We start from the raw sequence: 19,068 nt of genomic DNA on the forward strand, positions 1-19,068 counted from the left end.
GCAAGGATCTGACTTTGGACCAAATTATGCTTGGGTCGCTTTTGGGCCCTATTGTTGATGTAAACATCTTCCATGAATTTTCTTGGCTTCTTTTAACTAAATAGCGCGTTTTTGCACGAAGTTGTTTCAGAAGGATACTTAACTGTCGGTGGTCAAACACGTACTGATATAATATTATAAATTAGAAAAAACATATTATGTTTAATTAAATCAAATAATAATTATTATTATAAGTTATTTAAATTATGATTATTTTATATTATTACTTATAACAGCATGACAAACTGTCATGACAATGTGTACTATATAAAATGGCATATATATATTTTGTAGATATAATTGTTTATTTATATAAAATAAGAGTAGTTGGGTCAGGTAAAAAAACATTTGATCAAAGTTATCAATTTGTAAAATACCTTATACTGCAGCATAGGTACTAGATAGTTTAAGATACTATTTTTTAATTGCGACCCTTCCGTTATTCCTAAATAAGATTAAATAATATCGGCATTACCAACATTCACCAATATCGTTGTATAAATGTTGACATTAACTAGTGAACGTAAACTAAAATCACAAATTTAATCAATAAGCAAACATTCACTAATGATTTTGGTGTACGACGACATTAACCGGTGACTATCAGCATTCACCAACTGCGGACACAGTAATATATACAATTATTAGTTAGCGTTTATTAAAATTATAGTTTAATTGTGGTTACTTTACGCTATACAACTGACCCATGTAACCTTATTTCTCACGACTGGTTTGATTCTCGTATTTGACCTCCATTTATATGTTGCGCACTCTATAATTTAGTGATTTGCATAATATACCTCCTCTAAATTTTGAATACTTACTTTTAATTAATTAAAAAGCTTTTACAGTAAGAGCTATTTAATCTACATCACAGGAACAAAACTAGTGTTCAGTTTATTTAAATTATTTATATTTGAATGATGCGATGAGTTAAGTGCTTACTTTTCCTAAATGTATTTGATTCTTAATGGTATCAAATAGGTACCAAGAATATAGTCACATTATCTGAATACTTATAGAAACAATACTATTAAAGAGGTACGTATTTTACAATCCTAATAACTATAAAGAAACGTTTCTTGTTTAATTAAATGCTTACTTCAATAAAGTAATTAATTTATAAAAAACATAATATAAAGAATTTAATAATATTATACCTACTTACTAATATTTGTGAAAATATAGGCGTATTAGTTTTTACAATGGCATATGACTTAAGAGTTAAGAATGAAAGTGCATAATAATATATTGATATTGTGTTTTACCTTGTAAATAAATTCTGAATACTAATTTTTAAAGAGTAATTTTTTTACAATATACGAAATTTAATAAATTATAACAACCCCCAAAATGCTCAAAACAAAAAAAAATTTATCTCTGGCGTTTTTTTAAGCATAATAAATTTATATTGGAAGAAATATGTTGACTTTATAATCTGTACAATCATAATAGTTTTATCAGGTAATTGTATGAAAATTAATAAAATAAATATTTTTCGTAAATAATTTTCATGAAATACCATTTACTATCTATTTTTCCAAAGCCAAGCCTATGTTTGAAAAAACTTTTAAAACAAACTTTTTATTTTTAATAATTTATTATAGAGTTACTCTGGAAGTTTAATATTAAAGTCCCCGGAGATAAATTAAACTATGATATTTTTAGGTAAAATATTTTACAAATTATACCATTATAGTCAAAAATAAACTTTATTTTATTTTTTATTCGCAGATAAAGTTTTTATGAGTGCATATAAACATTATAAACATGTAATTATATGAATGACAATTTTATAAAATATTATATTTGTACATTTGTACATTTATACATTTGTCGAAATGATGAAATGTAAATATTTTGAATAGACAATTATAGGAGTATACCTATAATTACAAGTTCCACTTCAAAAACATGGTATTAGATACAAAGTATTATACAATAAAATTTAATGGACTTTAAAATGTAAACAATACTTCACAATAAAAATGTATTCATATTTTATTAAAATAAACCTAATTTCCAATTAGTGTACTTATATAATTAAGTTACCATTATCTTGATTTATACCTACCTACCACCTTATAACGCTTTTAAAACCCATGTTTACCGTAGTCATTCCAATTTCAGATAATATACGTTTTAATCTTTCATATTTTAATTTTATATTCTTATTAGGTAAGTATAATATCATACCATAATGTCTAATAAACGTATCGTGCAATATCATTTCTTATAAAATAAATAGTTATTATCAATTATATAGTGCCATCGGTTTATATAATTGTATACTATGGAATCTATAGTGTCTATTTATTTTTATTTTTTTTATTCATACAATGTATGTTATTATTTTTAATGAAATATTGTAAATATAAACTTCAAATATTAACTAATCAAATCGCACTTTAATAGAACATTAGCAAATATATTATTTAAATTTAGATTATTCCCTTATTGAGTTCTAAATGTTGCATGTATTTTGATTTACTAATTTCGTGAAATATACTAACTTTAATATCATATAATATATATTTTTTCTTTTTTTAATCTATTTTGCGTTGAATGATCATCGTAAAGCAATAAAGAAGCATTGAATGTATTTATATATAACTATTTACATTTACTTTACAAAAAGTTTAATCCCTGGTGATGCCAAGTAATTACTAATTACAGTTAGGTTAGAATTGAATTACCCATATACTACCTTAAAACTCTAATACTTCTCACTGTTTGGTGAATTAAATTTAAAACTCGTATTAATTAACATTATGAACACCATTTTTATTATACTATAAGAATACGGCAGCTATAAAGACTTATTATGTTCTGAAAATAATATGATATTTAAGTTGGTACCTACGAATAAAAAGTTTTGCAATTTTTTTTGTATTCTTGTTTTAACTTAACGTATTTTAAAAGAAAAGTTTTATCTGTCTTTAATTTAAAGTCAAGTCCATAATAACCATAGAGACATCATTGAGTAACTATATTGTTAAGTTGTACGACCCGTAACTCATAATTTACAACTGTAATACGTATGTTTTCATTTTCTTTTTTACTTCGGGACACAGTTAACCAGTGTGTTATTTTACAGTAAAAACAGTAAAAGCACGCACATCAGAAGCCACGAGACATTATGGCACGTATATCAAGTCGAATAATAACAATATCATCCTGAGCGTAGCACCAATAATCAAACCTTACTTCTCATTAATTTCAAAGAGTATAGAACAAATGAGTCCTGTTTAAATATACAGGACCTGGATGCCAGCATACTATTCAATAAAATATTTGTTTATTATTATTTAATATTTATAGCCTACACAAATTTATCCATTCTACCAGTGCCATCAAGATCAAACGGTTAATACCTGTCCAAACTTGTATCCCGTCGCATTAATCTACTAAGTAACCAAGTCATTGGTCTAAAAATAATATTGTCTTAACTTAGTAGAAAATGTTTAAACGATAAGTAAAATTGATTTTTATCTTACATAATATGATTACACATGATAACTATTATGTTATATTAATTTAGATTCAAATAATTTTCCAAGTCAATCATGTTTAAGTGTCAGTCATATTATCTAAATTATAGTAAACAAAGCTTAGGAAAGTTTTTAAATGCTTTCGTAAACTTTAATTGAACTGTGCGTACATAAAACTGCTTTCTATTTAAGATAAAATAAACTAAAATCTATTAAATTAAGAACTAAAAAAAAATTTAAATTTAAAGTTTGATTACAATGCATATCCAATTTAAAAATCGCGTAACGCAAGAATACCAAAATATTGTATATGTAGAACTGTTTGACGTAACCCCTATGATGAGTAATAAGTATTCCAAGGAGGGAGGGGAAATCTCTGAACCTTTATCTTTTCAACTGGTGTTTGAGCTATTTATTGGAAATTAGCTTAGGGACTAGGGACTTACTAAGGAATTTAAATGGGTATTCAATCATTTCTGTTTTTTGCATATGAGAGAAAAGCAAGTATTTTATTTTTATTTTTTAAGACAGATTGTTAATATATTTGTTGGATGTGCATCAGGGGCGTCATTTGGGGGGTGGTAGGGTGTGCGGTTGCACCCCTTACTTTTAGAATGTTACAATTGGCCTGCGCCTTGCTGAAGCCTAAAATAATTCACGAGCCACGAATGCACAATTATTTATATGATTAAAATCAAATTGTAATAACCGGTCTATATGGAAATAATTGAATGCAGGATAATATACATATATGTATCTACATCTATTTTTATATGGCCTGGTGAAATTTCAAAATGGCCTGCTTGAAATTTCGCACACCCGAAAAAAAACCTGAAATGACGCCCCTGATGTGCATCGTTATTATATATTTCTATGCCTAGAAGCTACTGTAGTTTGACAGAATCATATTATATTATATATTATTGGAAAAATTGTATGGTTCTTGTATTAGATGCCTTAGCCGAACCTTTCAGCTTAATATTATAGTACTATCTGTATCTAATAGGGTTGGTACAGGGATTGAACTAATTGTGTTTAATGATAATTTGGAAAAGAGTAGATACAATTAATTGGACTATGTATTTTTGGGATTTAAATTATTGAAACTTTTATAAGTTTTAAATACCAAAGTGTATGTTACCTAAATTGACTGAGAGGGGTCAACTTGAATTTTCCAAATTTGGAACATACAGATATCTTACATAACTACTTATATGGTTTGTATTTTTCCAGATTATTGAGCTTTGGGTTTCTGCATCCAATATGTAAGAAAATCAATATTTTTAAATGTCCACAAATATATGTTAAAAAGTATTTGTTGAATATTCAAAACTTAAATCAGACCTCAAATAAAATAAAATTAAACGTTTTGTTAAATTTTACTCAATAGATGCTTATCACAAAAAAAAAAGATGATGCATATGTATCTGTAGTATAATTTAATTGTTATTATAACATCTTTTGAGAAATCTTGTATTTAATTTTCAAGTATTTTTATCAGGTCACCATTTCTTTTATTGATGATAATCAAAATTAAACTTATTAAAATATATTTATACCTAAGAATAACTCATAAGGAATTAAAAATATTTTGAAAATGTTTTTAAGATTTTTTTGTTTTTTTGCTAATGATTTTGTCAAAAACTGGTTTTACCTAAAAATTCAATTTATTTTTTTTCTTCCTCCAGATCATTTTGAGCACTCCTGGGAATTTTCTATTTTGACCTTTTTCAAGTACCAACTAGATTCACTTTTCTATCAGTAAAAATACTAAAGTTTAAAATCCAAGAATTATTTCGACTACTTATCGTGTATAAATACAAAAAAAAACCCCCGCATTATTGTAAAATTAATATACATTCATCTCCTCGCTCAGAATCTAAAATATGTATAGTCATTCACATGCACACACACAAAAAATAACTTATTTTAAAACCATTTTAGATTGGAATGTATAATACTAAAATTTATCTTAATCGTTATCAACCAACTTTCGTTGTAATATTTATCAAACAGAATAATTTGAAAATATTGATATCTCTAATATTATTTTTATAATACAATACAATTATTATTATTATTATTATTACATTGCAAATATTCCCAACGCCTCAAAACAGTCAATCATATATTTTCACATAAATAAAAAATAACGTATGTATTTTTTATTCAAAACATACATTAAGCTATAATAGTTATTAATAATTCAGAGATATTACTTTTATTATTTTTTTTTTTGAATGTTTATTATATCACGTGTTTTTCTAGTTATAAATATAAATTGAAGTTTAGATGTATGCCTAAAATATTGGTTTAAATAAATTTTGAACAAGATGTTATAAATCATTAAGTAGTAAAAAAAATTCAATATTCCATTGTAAAATTTGAAATATTTATTAATTACTATAAAACTAAAATTACACTTTAATTTATGTGACTGGCATTTATGTTTTATTGTTTCACAATTTTTCAACTAAATGCTTTTTCATTATACACTATTGATGACCATGTTTAAAATCGAATTAACTTACATCCAGCACAACCCATATGCGCTGACTATATAAGCCCATAATAAACAAACCGATAGGGTTTGAAATTTTTTTTCAACAAAATATTATATTTAAACATGTAAGTCATTGGTAAATTAATAATATAATGATATAGTTAACTGCATAAGAGAGTAACTTTTTAGCAACGGCATAAAACAATTAAAATTCTGTTTATTGAAATATTTAATGTGTATTATGATTTTAAAAATATTCTATTCAACTAGACTAATTTAAAAGTGATTACAATATCAACATTTATTTTATTAATTCAGATGTATATTATAATATATCTTAAGAATTAAAAGCCAATGTATCTATATAAAATGTAATTTTATTAGTAGTATTATAATTCAATTACAATTACAATTTAATAAAACTCAAACATAAGTTGCATATTTTGGTATATGACTAAAATTAAAATGGGATAACAGGAATAAGAACTGAAATTAAAAATCAATGCATTATTTCTACTAATTATCGTGTACACAAACACAAATAAAAAATAAATTCTATACCATTATAAAATCAATACATTCTTCACTCCACTCAGAACCTAAAATATTATGTCAGTTATATAAAATTCCTTTGTATTATATCAGAAATGTATGTATCTATTAGTATAGCAATAGGTAATAGAATTATACTTTTGATTATTATGTTAATGCTTAAAATATTCTTGTTAATGTAAATTACCATACAAATCGAAATAGAAATTAGTGAATTGAATAAACAGTTAAATGAGAGTTTATAATTATATAGGATATTTGAAACTATTTATATAACATAATGTTTTAATAGGTATACATAGCATCCATACAAAATGCATTTACCGTGTGGCAGATTGAATTCCTAAACGATTCCGTGAATGAGCCAAGCTTTGGGCTAGTAAAATTTAAATTAATTTTAGTTCTCTTTACTCATATGGGCTGTTGTAATAAATAGCTCTAATAAAAATTTTGCATGGTCATGGATAAATCTTGTATATATAAATTTCTATAAATACATACCTATAATAATGGTTATAGCTCTCGATATTTTTAATTTAACAGTGATGATATTTTTCTCACGGGTTCCTAGGCACACGTCTTAAACTCTATTCATCTCCAAAATTAACATGGCTTGTTGTTTTATTTTATATATTGTTCGACAAACTTTAAAATGTTATTCATGTATTTTTGTTACTTATATTTATTTAATATATTATATTTTATTCAAATATTAAAGTGCATAAACGTAGCTGAGTCACCACAAAATAAGGTGTAAGGATTGAAAATATTATTATCATAGGTACTTAAATTAACTTAAAGAACAAGGCTCCCCTCTTTAGGTTACTCGTCTGTCTTAATAAATAAAGTAATAGTTATGATGATATGGAGTTTTGTGAAACATAGTGATATAATAGTTTCCATATGAATTTTATTCTATAACATAATATTAAAATTGTCTAAAATTCTATGAAGATATATTGTTAAATGTATGTCTTCAGTTAAGATGATAATGATATGTCAGAGTAAATCTTATTACGTATTACGTTTAATTTATGAGGAATTAAGCAATTATTACCAATTATCGAGTTTATGAATCATAAATAACTTTTTCCATGATGTTGATGTATAATATAAAATCCTATTAGAGTATTAAATACTAAAATATGAATTCGATTAAAAAACAAAAGTGAAATAAATATAAAGAGGGTTTTTTTCTCAGTGTAGTATTCCATTGATCTTAAACAGATGGTCTATTTTATCATTTATATATTATATATAGGGGTGGGATTTCGATGCACTTTGCATTGTTTTTCAAAGCTTACTGTGCAATGCTCGTCTTGTCACAAATTTATTTTATGTACATTTGAATGAGAATAAGAAAGTTTATTTTGCATTTTTTGGCATTTTTTAGTTTTTAGGTCATTTTCTTAATTTTTTAGGGCATTTTAGAGTTTTTGGAGTATTTTTTGAGTTTTTGGAAACCAAGTGTATGAATTTGAAATTTTATTTTAAGATTTTAAGATTTTTACACCAACATGGTTTTTAAATAAATATAACAGATTATAAGTAGGTACCCCTAATTCGTATTATATTATCGGAAAAGGTTTGAGTAACTTTTTATTGTAGTTTATACTAAAATTATTAAAAATTAAAAAATTTGTAGATTTATTGCCCTTTTTTAGGGCATTTTTCGGGGTTTTTAGGGCATTATTTTGAGTTTTTAGGTCATAAAAGCATTTTTTTTAGGACATTTTTCGTGGTTTTTGAGGGCATTAAAATCCCAGCCCTAATTATATATATTCACTTAAGTATATGATAATTTCTTCCAAAAATAATTATCACAATTATAATATACAAAGATGTCTCAGGTTTTTGTTGACAAATATTTCGTTTACTTAATATTTTGATAAGTAAAAATCTATTATTTTATTGTAATACAACATTTTATCAAAATATATAGTAAATGAAATACTCCAGTAAATAAAAAATTCTGAATAGCCTTAATTTATGTATAAATATAAGAACTGTAAAATTGTCTCTTTATTTTTATTTATTTCAATATAATACATGAAAAATAGTATTATATTACTTATACTAGATATAAATTGATCTATTTTTTTTTTATCGAAACTTGAAATAAGTTATTTGAAACAAAAATTTTACCAATAAGCAATACCATTTAGGAAACTCATCATGACATATAAAAACATAGGAACATTGTATTTTTGTTACCAATATAAAATATCATTCAAGTATACTTGTACGTTTACATATTATATATATATATAATATTTTATACAAGACCTTTGTGTTTTCAAATAAAAATTGAGTTAAGAAACAATAAAAATAATATTATATTGAAATTTATAAAGACGCTATGTAATTTTAAAGAATACGTACATTTAGTTCTGTCCTAAAAAATAATCACCGAGTCAGTAAAATATTAAATTTCCAAAAATTAAAATATGTATACTTATAAGTTCATCTTTAATTGATCCGATAAATTATATCTGGTGTCAATTGATCCGGTCCAAAAAGAACATGTACCAAAAATCTAAAAATGTCTGATAAAAAAAATAAAGTAAAAATCTATAGAAATTTTAATTGTAATTCTATTTCTTAATTTTTAAAAACGTCAGGTAAAAAAAATAGCAATCGGTTTATTTATAAATTATGAATTATTTTTTAAAACAGTAATATAAAATAATATAATGGAATTATTATAAAAATTAATATAGTTATATTCTGTAATATTGTAGAATATTATAGATTATCATTCTAAAGTTCTAATTCTAATTTCCATATATTTGTGTTTTATATTTTTTACCAGATTTTTTTAACCAGATATTTTTTGAACCGGATCAAATGTCGCCCGATTAATATACCAGACCAAATTACAGGTCACCATGATACGCAGATTACAGTATTTTTGATTTTGTTTTATTACATCCAATTAATAATAAACAATTCCTTAATTACATAGTATTACTATTGTATTTAATGTCAAAATACATCGAAAAATTATTTAGTTTAATATGCGTTACTATGCAATAAAATGTTAATTGGAGATATGATGAGGCGTGGTCGTACGCTCAAATGCTCAGTCTACGGAAACACACTGAGCGTTTGTACCAACCGCAGTTGGAAGCTCCCGGATGGGTAACCATCAGCAATTCTTAGCAACATATCCTTGCCAAACATACACTAACACGTGTTACACCCCTACAAACTTAAAAACCTACATACAAATTGAACAAAAATAATCCCTACTGTATCACCCCACACCAAATGGTCTATGTTGCCACGGGTTCCCTTTAAAAATAATATATTTATATATATATATATATATATATATTAATTAACTAATAAATAATGTTAATTTTTCATAATCTAAAATAAAGAGAAGAACAATTATTTTTAAAATCTACTAATATAAACTTTATACAACAGAACTATAACTTATCTTAGTTTAATTTGACGTTCCTGCAATCATTATATATTTAATAATATAATATGTTATGATCCATAACAGAGATCATACTTTGTTTGTATGATTATATTAACTAACATAACATGCTGCATGTGTATAACCTATATGAATTGATTTATAGCAAATAGTATTTTACAATCAATGCACGTAGTACCACAGCGATAGAGTACGATACGTGAGTTAATTGCTCAAATTGGTCTCTATAAAATCTATAAAATAAAAATGTATAATATACTACTAAATCGAGAATTTGAAGAAACATTAAAATATTTTTCTTTTGATTTCAGAATAAAATTATAATATTTTAACGAATATTAAACAATAATTATTGGTATCTACTGAAATGCTGATGTAAACTTTGATAAATGTTGTACGACAGCATTTAAACGATTGTTTTTAATGACTACTGAATTCAACGAGAGCCGGAAATTCAAGTTTTGTTTTGTTCGATTGCCTTCCATATTTCCACTAAATTTGTTTGGTGATATTTATGGTCCTATGGACTAAACTCGAAAAGTGATTTATAAATGTAAAATGTATTATATGCTTTTGAAAATATTATGATATTATTTCTAATATACTTAATAATAACATTCATTCATTACAATGTATAATGATTATGTGCATACCTTATTGGCCTTGATTTAAATACATAGATTAAAATTATCACTTGAAATTATAAACATAATATACTTAGTTTTTTCAGAAAATTAACATTCATTTAGTTTAAAAATAAATAATAAATTGGTTAACAGTATCAGTAGGTATATAAAAATAAAAATGAAGGATATTACAAAGACTTATCCAAATTTATCCTTCTCTACATTTTTTTTAAAAATTAATATTATTTTCTATATTAAAAATATAATAATTCACTCACATTCCTCAAATGTACTAGCGTAATATGTTATTATTTAACACAAAATAACTGTCAAAAATAAAATATAAGATAGTAAAGATTTATTCATATTATATTGATAACATCACGTTGTGTTATTGATACTAAATTAGTGAAAGTTAAGCCATTAAAAATCATAACTCATAACCAATGTAAAAATATGATACATACTATTATATTGGTATAAGACAAATTGTGTTAATATAGCTATGAAACAATATTAAATTATCCAAAATTTATTTTAATTTATAATGTCGTTCATTTATATTCTAATAAAGAAGACTGTCATCTTTTGAGTTAAACTAAAATAAATTTCAAAGTAAAGTTAAACTAAATGTTCATTAAATCAAACTTAAGATGATATGTATAAAACTGCATTGATATACGTGTACTGTAGACTCAAGTTACGTAGCTAATTCAAATTATTTGCCTGTTAATATAATTAAAAGGTAGTTTAATTGGCATTAAGTATCATATTATTTTTGCTCGGGTTAGTAATACCCAATGAAGTATTCAGGTGGGTAGTCGTCGAAGAGAACAGTAGAGCAAGCAAAATTGAATGTTTAACTGAATTATTATAAGTATAAATTAATGTCTGTAAAGAATAAAATGTAATAAAAAGTGTTTCAGGATTAATCGTGGACTGGGCACGGAGAACGGGGGTTCGTCTCAAAAACGACATCGGCGAAAACATAAGTAAAGACGTACGGTATAATAATTATTTGTTCATAATTCAAATAATTCCCCCGAATGCGATTGTTTTAGTCGTTTAATTAAGAGAAGTAAAAGTACAAAAGTGCTCATTAAAATGACAGTATTAATCGATACAGTAATATCACAGCGGTAACAGTGAATCGTTAATATTTTGGAACGAACTATTAACGTTTTCCTGGGTAGGTACATGATAGACTAATACTAATAATTTATTCGTTATAATGTGACGATGACGAAATGGTACTCACGTGTCCGGATTATCGTCGTGATTTATTTTTCTTCGCCAGGAGCAATAATTTGTGCAAGACGGTTAGATTGAAAACAGACCACGACGATGATCAAAATATTTGGCAATATCGTAAAATCGTTGTTTTATTATAACGGCACTATCACTATACGCTACCGCATGACGAACCAAGCGAAAGATGTCGGAGCAGAGAAGTGGAAGACGCGATAACCACTCGACCGACGAACCACGGAAAAAAATCTATGTGAAATCGACTTGACGGACCGTGTGTCGGCCTCCAATATCAAAATCAATTTATACAAAAACAAAAAAAAAAAAAATTTATTAAAAGATTTTTTCGCGTAAACGTGACGCGATAGTATCGTGAGCTTTGCCGGCGATAACGCAACGGGACGAACGCGGAAAATCGTGCGAACAAGGGCGAACGGCGACTGCTAAACGATACGGAAACGCGGCTGCCCCCCGTGAAAAAGCGCTCCAACGCATGACACTGCCGAAACTCTTCCACCGTCGGCGCCGCCACTGTACCGCTGTCTACGTGTTCGGTCCGTCCGGCCATCGTATTACGGAGCTCGGAGACAGAGTCCCACGACGACGAAGATGGGTCGTTCGAAATCCACTCTCGGTGTTTCGAAAAAGGTTTTTATTTTTTACCAAAATAAGCACTGTCTTTCAATAATAATAATAATAATAATAATATTAATTAATAATCGTTTAAAAATAGTTACACTCTTTGTTACGTGCCTATTAAATATTATTATCATCACTTTGTGTGTTATAATATTAAGTTCAGAGATTATATTTTTTGTGTTTAATTTTAATATCGATATACTTTGTAAGACAAATGAGAATTAGGCATGTTAGGATAGTAATGTTACAATGAGCTAGAGGAGCGATTATTTTTTTATTTTTTTTTGTATGTTGCACAAATATTTCTCGAGGCCAGGCTACATAGAAATTGTATCCGGCACTGGATGTAAATACTAAAAAATCCTAAAAGTTTATCGCAGTACGAACAGCGGTGAGCGGTCGTTTTTATTGATGTATTATATAGGATCAAACTGGCTTAGGAAATTTGGGTTAATGGTGGGGGAGGGGGTGTTACACGTTGCTACAGTCATCCGACCAAAAGTACATAATATATACCATAATATAGATCTATATTACTTGCTATTGTATACGCCACGTCTGTCTGGAAACGCAACTTAAAATCATGTATATCACTATTAAATGTTGACTTACCGGTTAAAGTTTTCTAAAACTTAACGTCTAATATTCCAATAGTTTTACGTTGTACAAAAGCATTTCTGTACTATCTTTATTCAGTTCTGTTACGGTTTTTTTATGTCATATAATATATACCTAACTATAAAAGTACAAGTCATTAACCATAAATACGTAAGATAACGTTTTCTTTATTTCAAAAAGCACAGCAATTCCATTTGTAATTTGGGATATGTATAGCGTCATCTTCCGAGAAATTAAAAAAAGTGATATTAATCAGCTCGTTTTTGCGTAGTACCTATCAATGACTTTCTCTCACAACACGAAAATAATTCTTCTCTGAATAAAATCAACATTAGTTATTCATTTTATATATTTTATTTCTATTTGAATTCACTATATTATTATATAATTAGCATAATAGTACTTATCAATATATATATATTTTTTTTTTTGTATTATTTACCATCGGCAACATGGGCCATTGGGCTCACAGAGTTATAATAATAATTTACATATATTGTATACTAAATTTAACTGTTAACTAAATTTTGATTTTAAGATTGACAGCTGTAATGAATTGGATAATGATGATGGCTTTGGATTGAGAGTAATTGTTTAGTATTTCGGCCGGTGATTTGGGCAGGTTTTGGCTTGTTCGGTTATAGCGGTGTTGTTAAAAGTATTATATTTACATATAATTAAAAATATTAAAAAATATAATAATATTTACATAAAATGTCAATTCTTTATGGCTTTTTTCATTATTGATTGTTTACATAATTTGTTTAAAAGCAACAATATACTTCTTGATTTTTAATTATTTTATACAATAGAAAAAAATAAAAACTAAAAATATTGGTACACAATATAATATAACTTATGTGAATACTTAGCAATAAAATTTAAAAAATTCAACGAAATTATTATATTAATATACAAGTAAAAACACAAATTACTATTATAGTAAAAAACTAACTAGTATTAAAAACCCTGAATAGTAAATATACTACATCAGTTGTTTTAATTATTTTTATATTAAACATCATATAAGTAATTTTTTGGGTGAAGGAATGAGCACGATTACACACTAAATGAAATTGTTTGATGTGATCTGTTAAAGTTATTGTTATGCAATCATCATCAAAACAATTAATCAATGTATTACAATATATATTTAATGCAGTTCAACTAAATGGTGTCATTTATCATTAAATATAATGATTTTTGTAAAAATATATATATAGTTATATAAAGCACACCATTTGGGTTCGGTTTAGGTCAACTATAACTAAATTTTGATAATTGATAAATTATTCTTATTTGAAAATGGCTTATCTTAATAAATATTAAGAAAGGATGTATATTTGAATACCTATATAATATATATTTCTAAAAACTATTCAAAATCAACTTCAACTCCGAGTAGAAGTGATGCGTGAATATGCCAATCTTTTTTTAAAGTACCTACCTAAAAATAGTATATTTTAAAACTATGAACAAAATATTTAAACAATATAAAATCAATAGCTTCTCGCTTCACTCTAAATTTTATATAAACAGAATTATCACAAATTCACAATATAGACTATAATGCATTATTAGGTGTTTCAAAAGTAAATGTTGTGTTATGTGTTGTTTGAGAATATTATACGAATAGAAATTATAAATTAATTACATAATGCATAATTCAAATGAACTGTAATAATTAGATACAATTTATGCACTGTGTTATGACTGGAAAGGCTACCTGTAAGCCATGTCTGCATTTTCGTTTTGCCAGTAGTACTATAGGAGTTAAGTGAAGTTGGATTATGTCGAGTGAAACGATTTAGGTGGTCAGGTAAATAGTTGTGGAATAGTTTGTCGGTAGTTTCGCGAACTGTTGGCAACTACGAGGGTATGGGATGGAGTGTTTTATTAGTTGCGTAATAAAGACCATTAGTTAATCAACAAAACGTATTTACCTAGTACCGTACTCAGAGTCATTAAATGTTTTTATTGTGCGAAAAGTACATGTTTCGTGGACGTGAGCTTCAAGTAGAGTAGTATGATGGAAACAGAAAAAAATAAATATTTTTTAAAACCAAACAAGGTAAAAATAACAAAACTTATAGTGTTTGGTGAATATTTTTAATATTTTAAATTCCATATATAATTTTAGTGTTAGCCGGAATGAAATAAAAATATGCATTTCATCCAGTAAGTAGTAAGTTGTATGAAATTATCTATGGTTCCGTGTGTTATATTATATTAGGTATGCCATAATTTGCATGACACGATTAATTAAAAAAAATTTTTTTTTAAGTGGTTTTAAATAGTTAAACAAGATCGAAAAAGTTTAACTATTAAACTACAATCAAAATAAAATAAGAATAAAAAAAATGTTAAATATTTATATAAATATTTAATACAGGCACTTATTATTTTTAATATAGGTATAAAAATGATATTTCATCATATTATTACGTCATTCAATTATCTAATAAAATGGTGTAAATACATAACACGAGTATTTTTTCAAATTAAATTGTTTCATGGTAGTTTTTAAACGTTATACCCTATTATTTAATAAAAATGTGAGTATGGTTTTTTTAAACAAATTATGCAATTGATTTAACTTTGGTCAATTACCTATCTAACACCTTACAACCATATGTACATAATATTCCAAACTAATAACTGTAAACAAATATTATATTATTTATATTCCTATTAGGTAAATTATTTGTAGTGTATATTTTTATTATGCCTTGCTATATTCGTCAATTATGTTCAGATCCATGATAATGATATATAGGTTAAGATACTTCAGAAAATAATATAATGTGGATTGGCGAGGCGTAGTCGTACGCTCAATCTGCCAAAACGCACTGACACTAAGTGTTTGTACCAGCCGCAGTTGTAAGCTCCAGGATGGGTAACCACCCGAGATTTTTAGCAACATATAGTATATACACAAATACGTGTTAAAATCCTACCAACTTAAAAAAAAAACCTACAATCAAAATTATAATCAAGTTCTGCACATCATGTAAACTATCACTATACTATCATCAATAATATTTATTATTTACAATTAAATCTATTATTGTAAAAATAAATATATTCATATCAATAATGTAAAACATTTTACAAAAAAACAATGAACCTCCAATGGGATTCTGTGGGTTAAAATATAGTCCCTATATTATAAATTGTATAACGGTTTAAAAAGCAAATATTTTTCGTGACTTTTGAACTGTGAGTACCTTTTTTGCAAGTAGTAAGTAATAAAATAATATCTTATCAAAACAACTATAATTGAAAACAGTAAAAATAAACCCTGAAAAAATATCAGTTCGTTAGATATAATAATTATTATTATATAGCATAATATGTATAAAAAGTATCTATAATTTTTTGTTGAATATGTTTTTTTAAATCACTAATATTTAAAGTATCTACTTAACTATTTCAAAATGACAGAACCATATTATTATCATTTAATAATAATTCTATTTGTATTGTTACATTTACTATTTCCTTTAAAAGTACACAAAAAACATACATTGACAAGTCACTGACAAGTACCACATATGTTTTCGTCGTATATTTTTATTTATATTTTCATTTCAAAATGACAAACTTTGTTTAGTCTAATGTTTTGCATATTTTATTTCTTTCTTTATCATATGATGGTCAGTTCATTTTCTTGAAACTCGTGACAAACACAAACACAAACACAATAAATCATATTATTTGAGTATTGGACACCTAGCACATGTTGAAAAGAAACTCTAGAATTGAAGATTCGCGATGATCAATTTTTGATGAGTTCACCATATTATAATCTTTAAACTTCAATGTCAGTATGTAATCTAATTTAATAAAAGTGTTCAGGTCTATTATATTATGACACATATTTTATCACAAAACACAAATATTTTTGTTTTTATTTAATATAATTATTTTTTCTGAATAATTACAAAAATATTTTTTACATGTAATCAGATAACATAAAGAACTGAAAAGAAAATTCATAAAAAATCTTACATTAAAACGCATCTTTAGTAATGAAAAATTATGAATCATTTACTATAATACACTCTTCTCGTGGTATTTTCCAGAAGACTCATAGTATGAGGTATAAAACAAAATAATTATCCCTATTATAGGACTTCATCTTTGACTATTTATAGTAATGACACACTTATAACATTACAATTTTTTTTTTTTAATGGGAATTTGTACATATTATTATATATTTCCAGAGATTATCTTAATAGGTACCTATATAATATTACAATTTATTATTATGCTCAGTGATTTAATTAAAGAGCTTTTTAATAATAGAAAAATTAACACTCGACATCTAATGAACAGCTGAGGAAAAAGAATTAAACCCCTTATTATTTTTTTAGATTTTAAGTACATTATATGAGTAAAATATTCTAATAACTTGCATGTCATCTATCTCATCAAAATCTTATGTTTTGTGATATAAATCTTATTTTTATGCCTCATTCGTTATTAAAGTCTTTTTTTAAACATTTTTTTTTGTGTTTCTATTATCACAATAAAATACTACATTAGTTTTACCCTGAATATTTTAATGTATTGTAAACAATTAAACTTTTTCATCTTCTGTTAAATTATGTGACCATAAAAAAAGGCTGGGTCTGCGTATCCCTAACTTCAGCAAAAACACTAAAAGTCTTATACTCAACAATTATAATATATACCTACTCGCTTCATAGTTTTATTCAATAACGTCACAATTCCATTATTAAAAGGTTTTTAAATTTAAATTTAAATTAAATAAGGTAAGTTTATTAAGTTTTTACAAGATTAGAAAATCTTGATAAAAATTAAATTGTTTTTTTTTTTTTTAGTTAATTGAAAACTCTTTTTTCTTTAGATCTTAAAATTAGTATTTACCGAAACTCAAACATCCAATGCATCATAAACTGAAACAAAGTGTTTAAACTTTTAGTCAAATTAAATATTAACGAACCGTTAAAATGTTTAATGATGTGTATAGGAATTTGTTATTTGAACAATATTGCCGTTACATTTATTTTTAAGTAGTTTTTAACAGTGGGAAGAAGTTATTTTGTGTACATACAAAACATTTGCTTGTTATATTATATATTTAAAACTATGTTAATCACTTTATGTTTATAGCAAATCATATTTATCAAAGCCAAAAGTCAGAAATGTAAAAATAAAAATATTTTACATCACATATGAGTATATGACTATAATATGATACATATTATATATGTACAAATTTGAGTTTAAATACAAGATTTCACACAAAGAAATACATAATATTAGATTTCAATTTTGAAGTTGTTTATGAGTAGCTTAGTAGTAGTTGTATAATCTGACATCGCCCATAAAAAAATCACAAATATAAAATAAACTACTACATTGAATGTAACATAGTGATATTTAGACCACAAAGAATTTTAAATATTTCAAATTCCTGCCTTTTTTAAATATCAACAAATAATTTGATTAACACGAACTTAATTTTAAAATTCTTATTTAAACTTAATATTATTTCAAGTCTACACTTTTTTTTATAATTCATATAATTTTGTAAGTATCACTTATATTCTCTCTTATATTGTTATTAATGTTATTATTATCTACTACTTATAAATTATTATTATTATTATTATTAAATTATGTACAATATGTGAGCTTTTCTAAAGTGTCAGTAATGGTACTACTTTCACAACTCCGCTTACAGATGATCACTAGCTAAGTGTTACCCTAAAAAAGCCCAAAACCTAATATGCGGATGTTTCCCTTTTTTAGTGTACCTCAGTTCACAGGCAAATCTTCTATGGTGTACCTTACGCGTGAGCAGTGGCGTACCTGTGGGGGGGAGGGCAACACAGGGTCATTTGCCCCCCCCCCCGAGAAGTTTTTTGATGT

The 19,068-nt window shown here is 25.7% G+C and overlaps 1 protein-coding gene across 3 annotated transcripts in view; it reads right to left on the bottom strand.

The window, feature by feature from the left end:
• Positions 1–19,068, bottom strand: part of LOC107173681 (uncharacterized) — a 447,370-nt gene that overhangs the window by 347,186 nt on the left and 81,116 nt on the right. Inside the window, exon 1 of one of the 3 annotated variants that reach the window (XM_089225024.1) lies at positions 11,918–12,357. The exons of 1 other annotated variant lie outside the window; for it this stretch is intronic. The gene's annotated coding sequence lies outside the window, so the exon portion shown is untranslated. Of the gene's footprint in view, positions 1–11,917; positions 12,358–19,068 lie in introns of those variants that run through there. One more of the 3 variants, XM_015524309.2, reaches the window with a different exon arrangement.

The sequence above is a fragment of the Diuraphis noxia genome, unplaced genomic scaffold (assembly GCF_037042655.1).
Source record: "Diuraphis noxia isolate RWA-SAM2 unplaced genomic scaffold, SU_Dnox_SAM2 contig0003, whole genome shotgun sequence".
Classification (NCBI taxonomy): Eukaryota; Metazoa; Arthropoda; class Insecta; order Hemiptera; family Aphididae; genus Diuraphis; species Diuraphis noxia.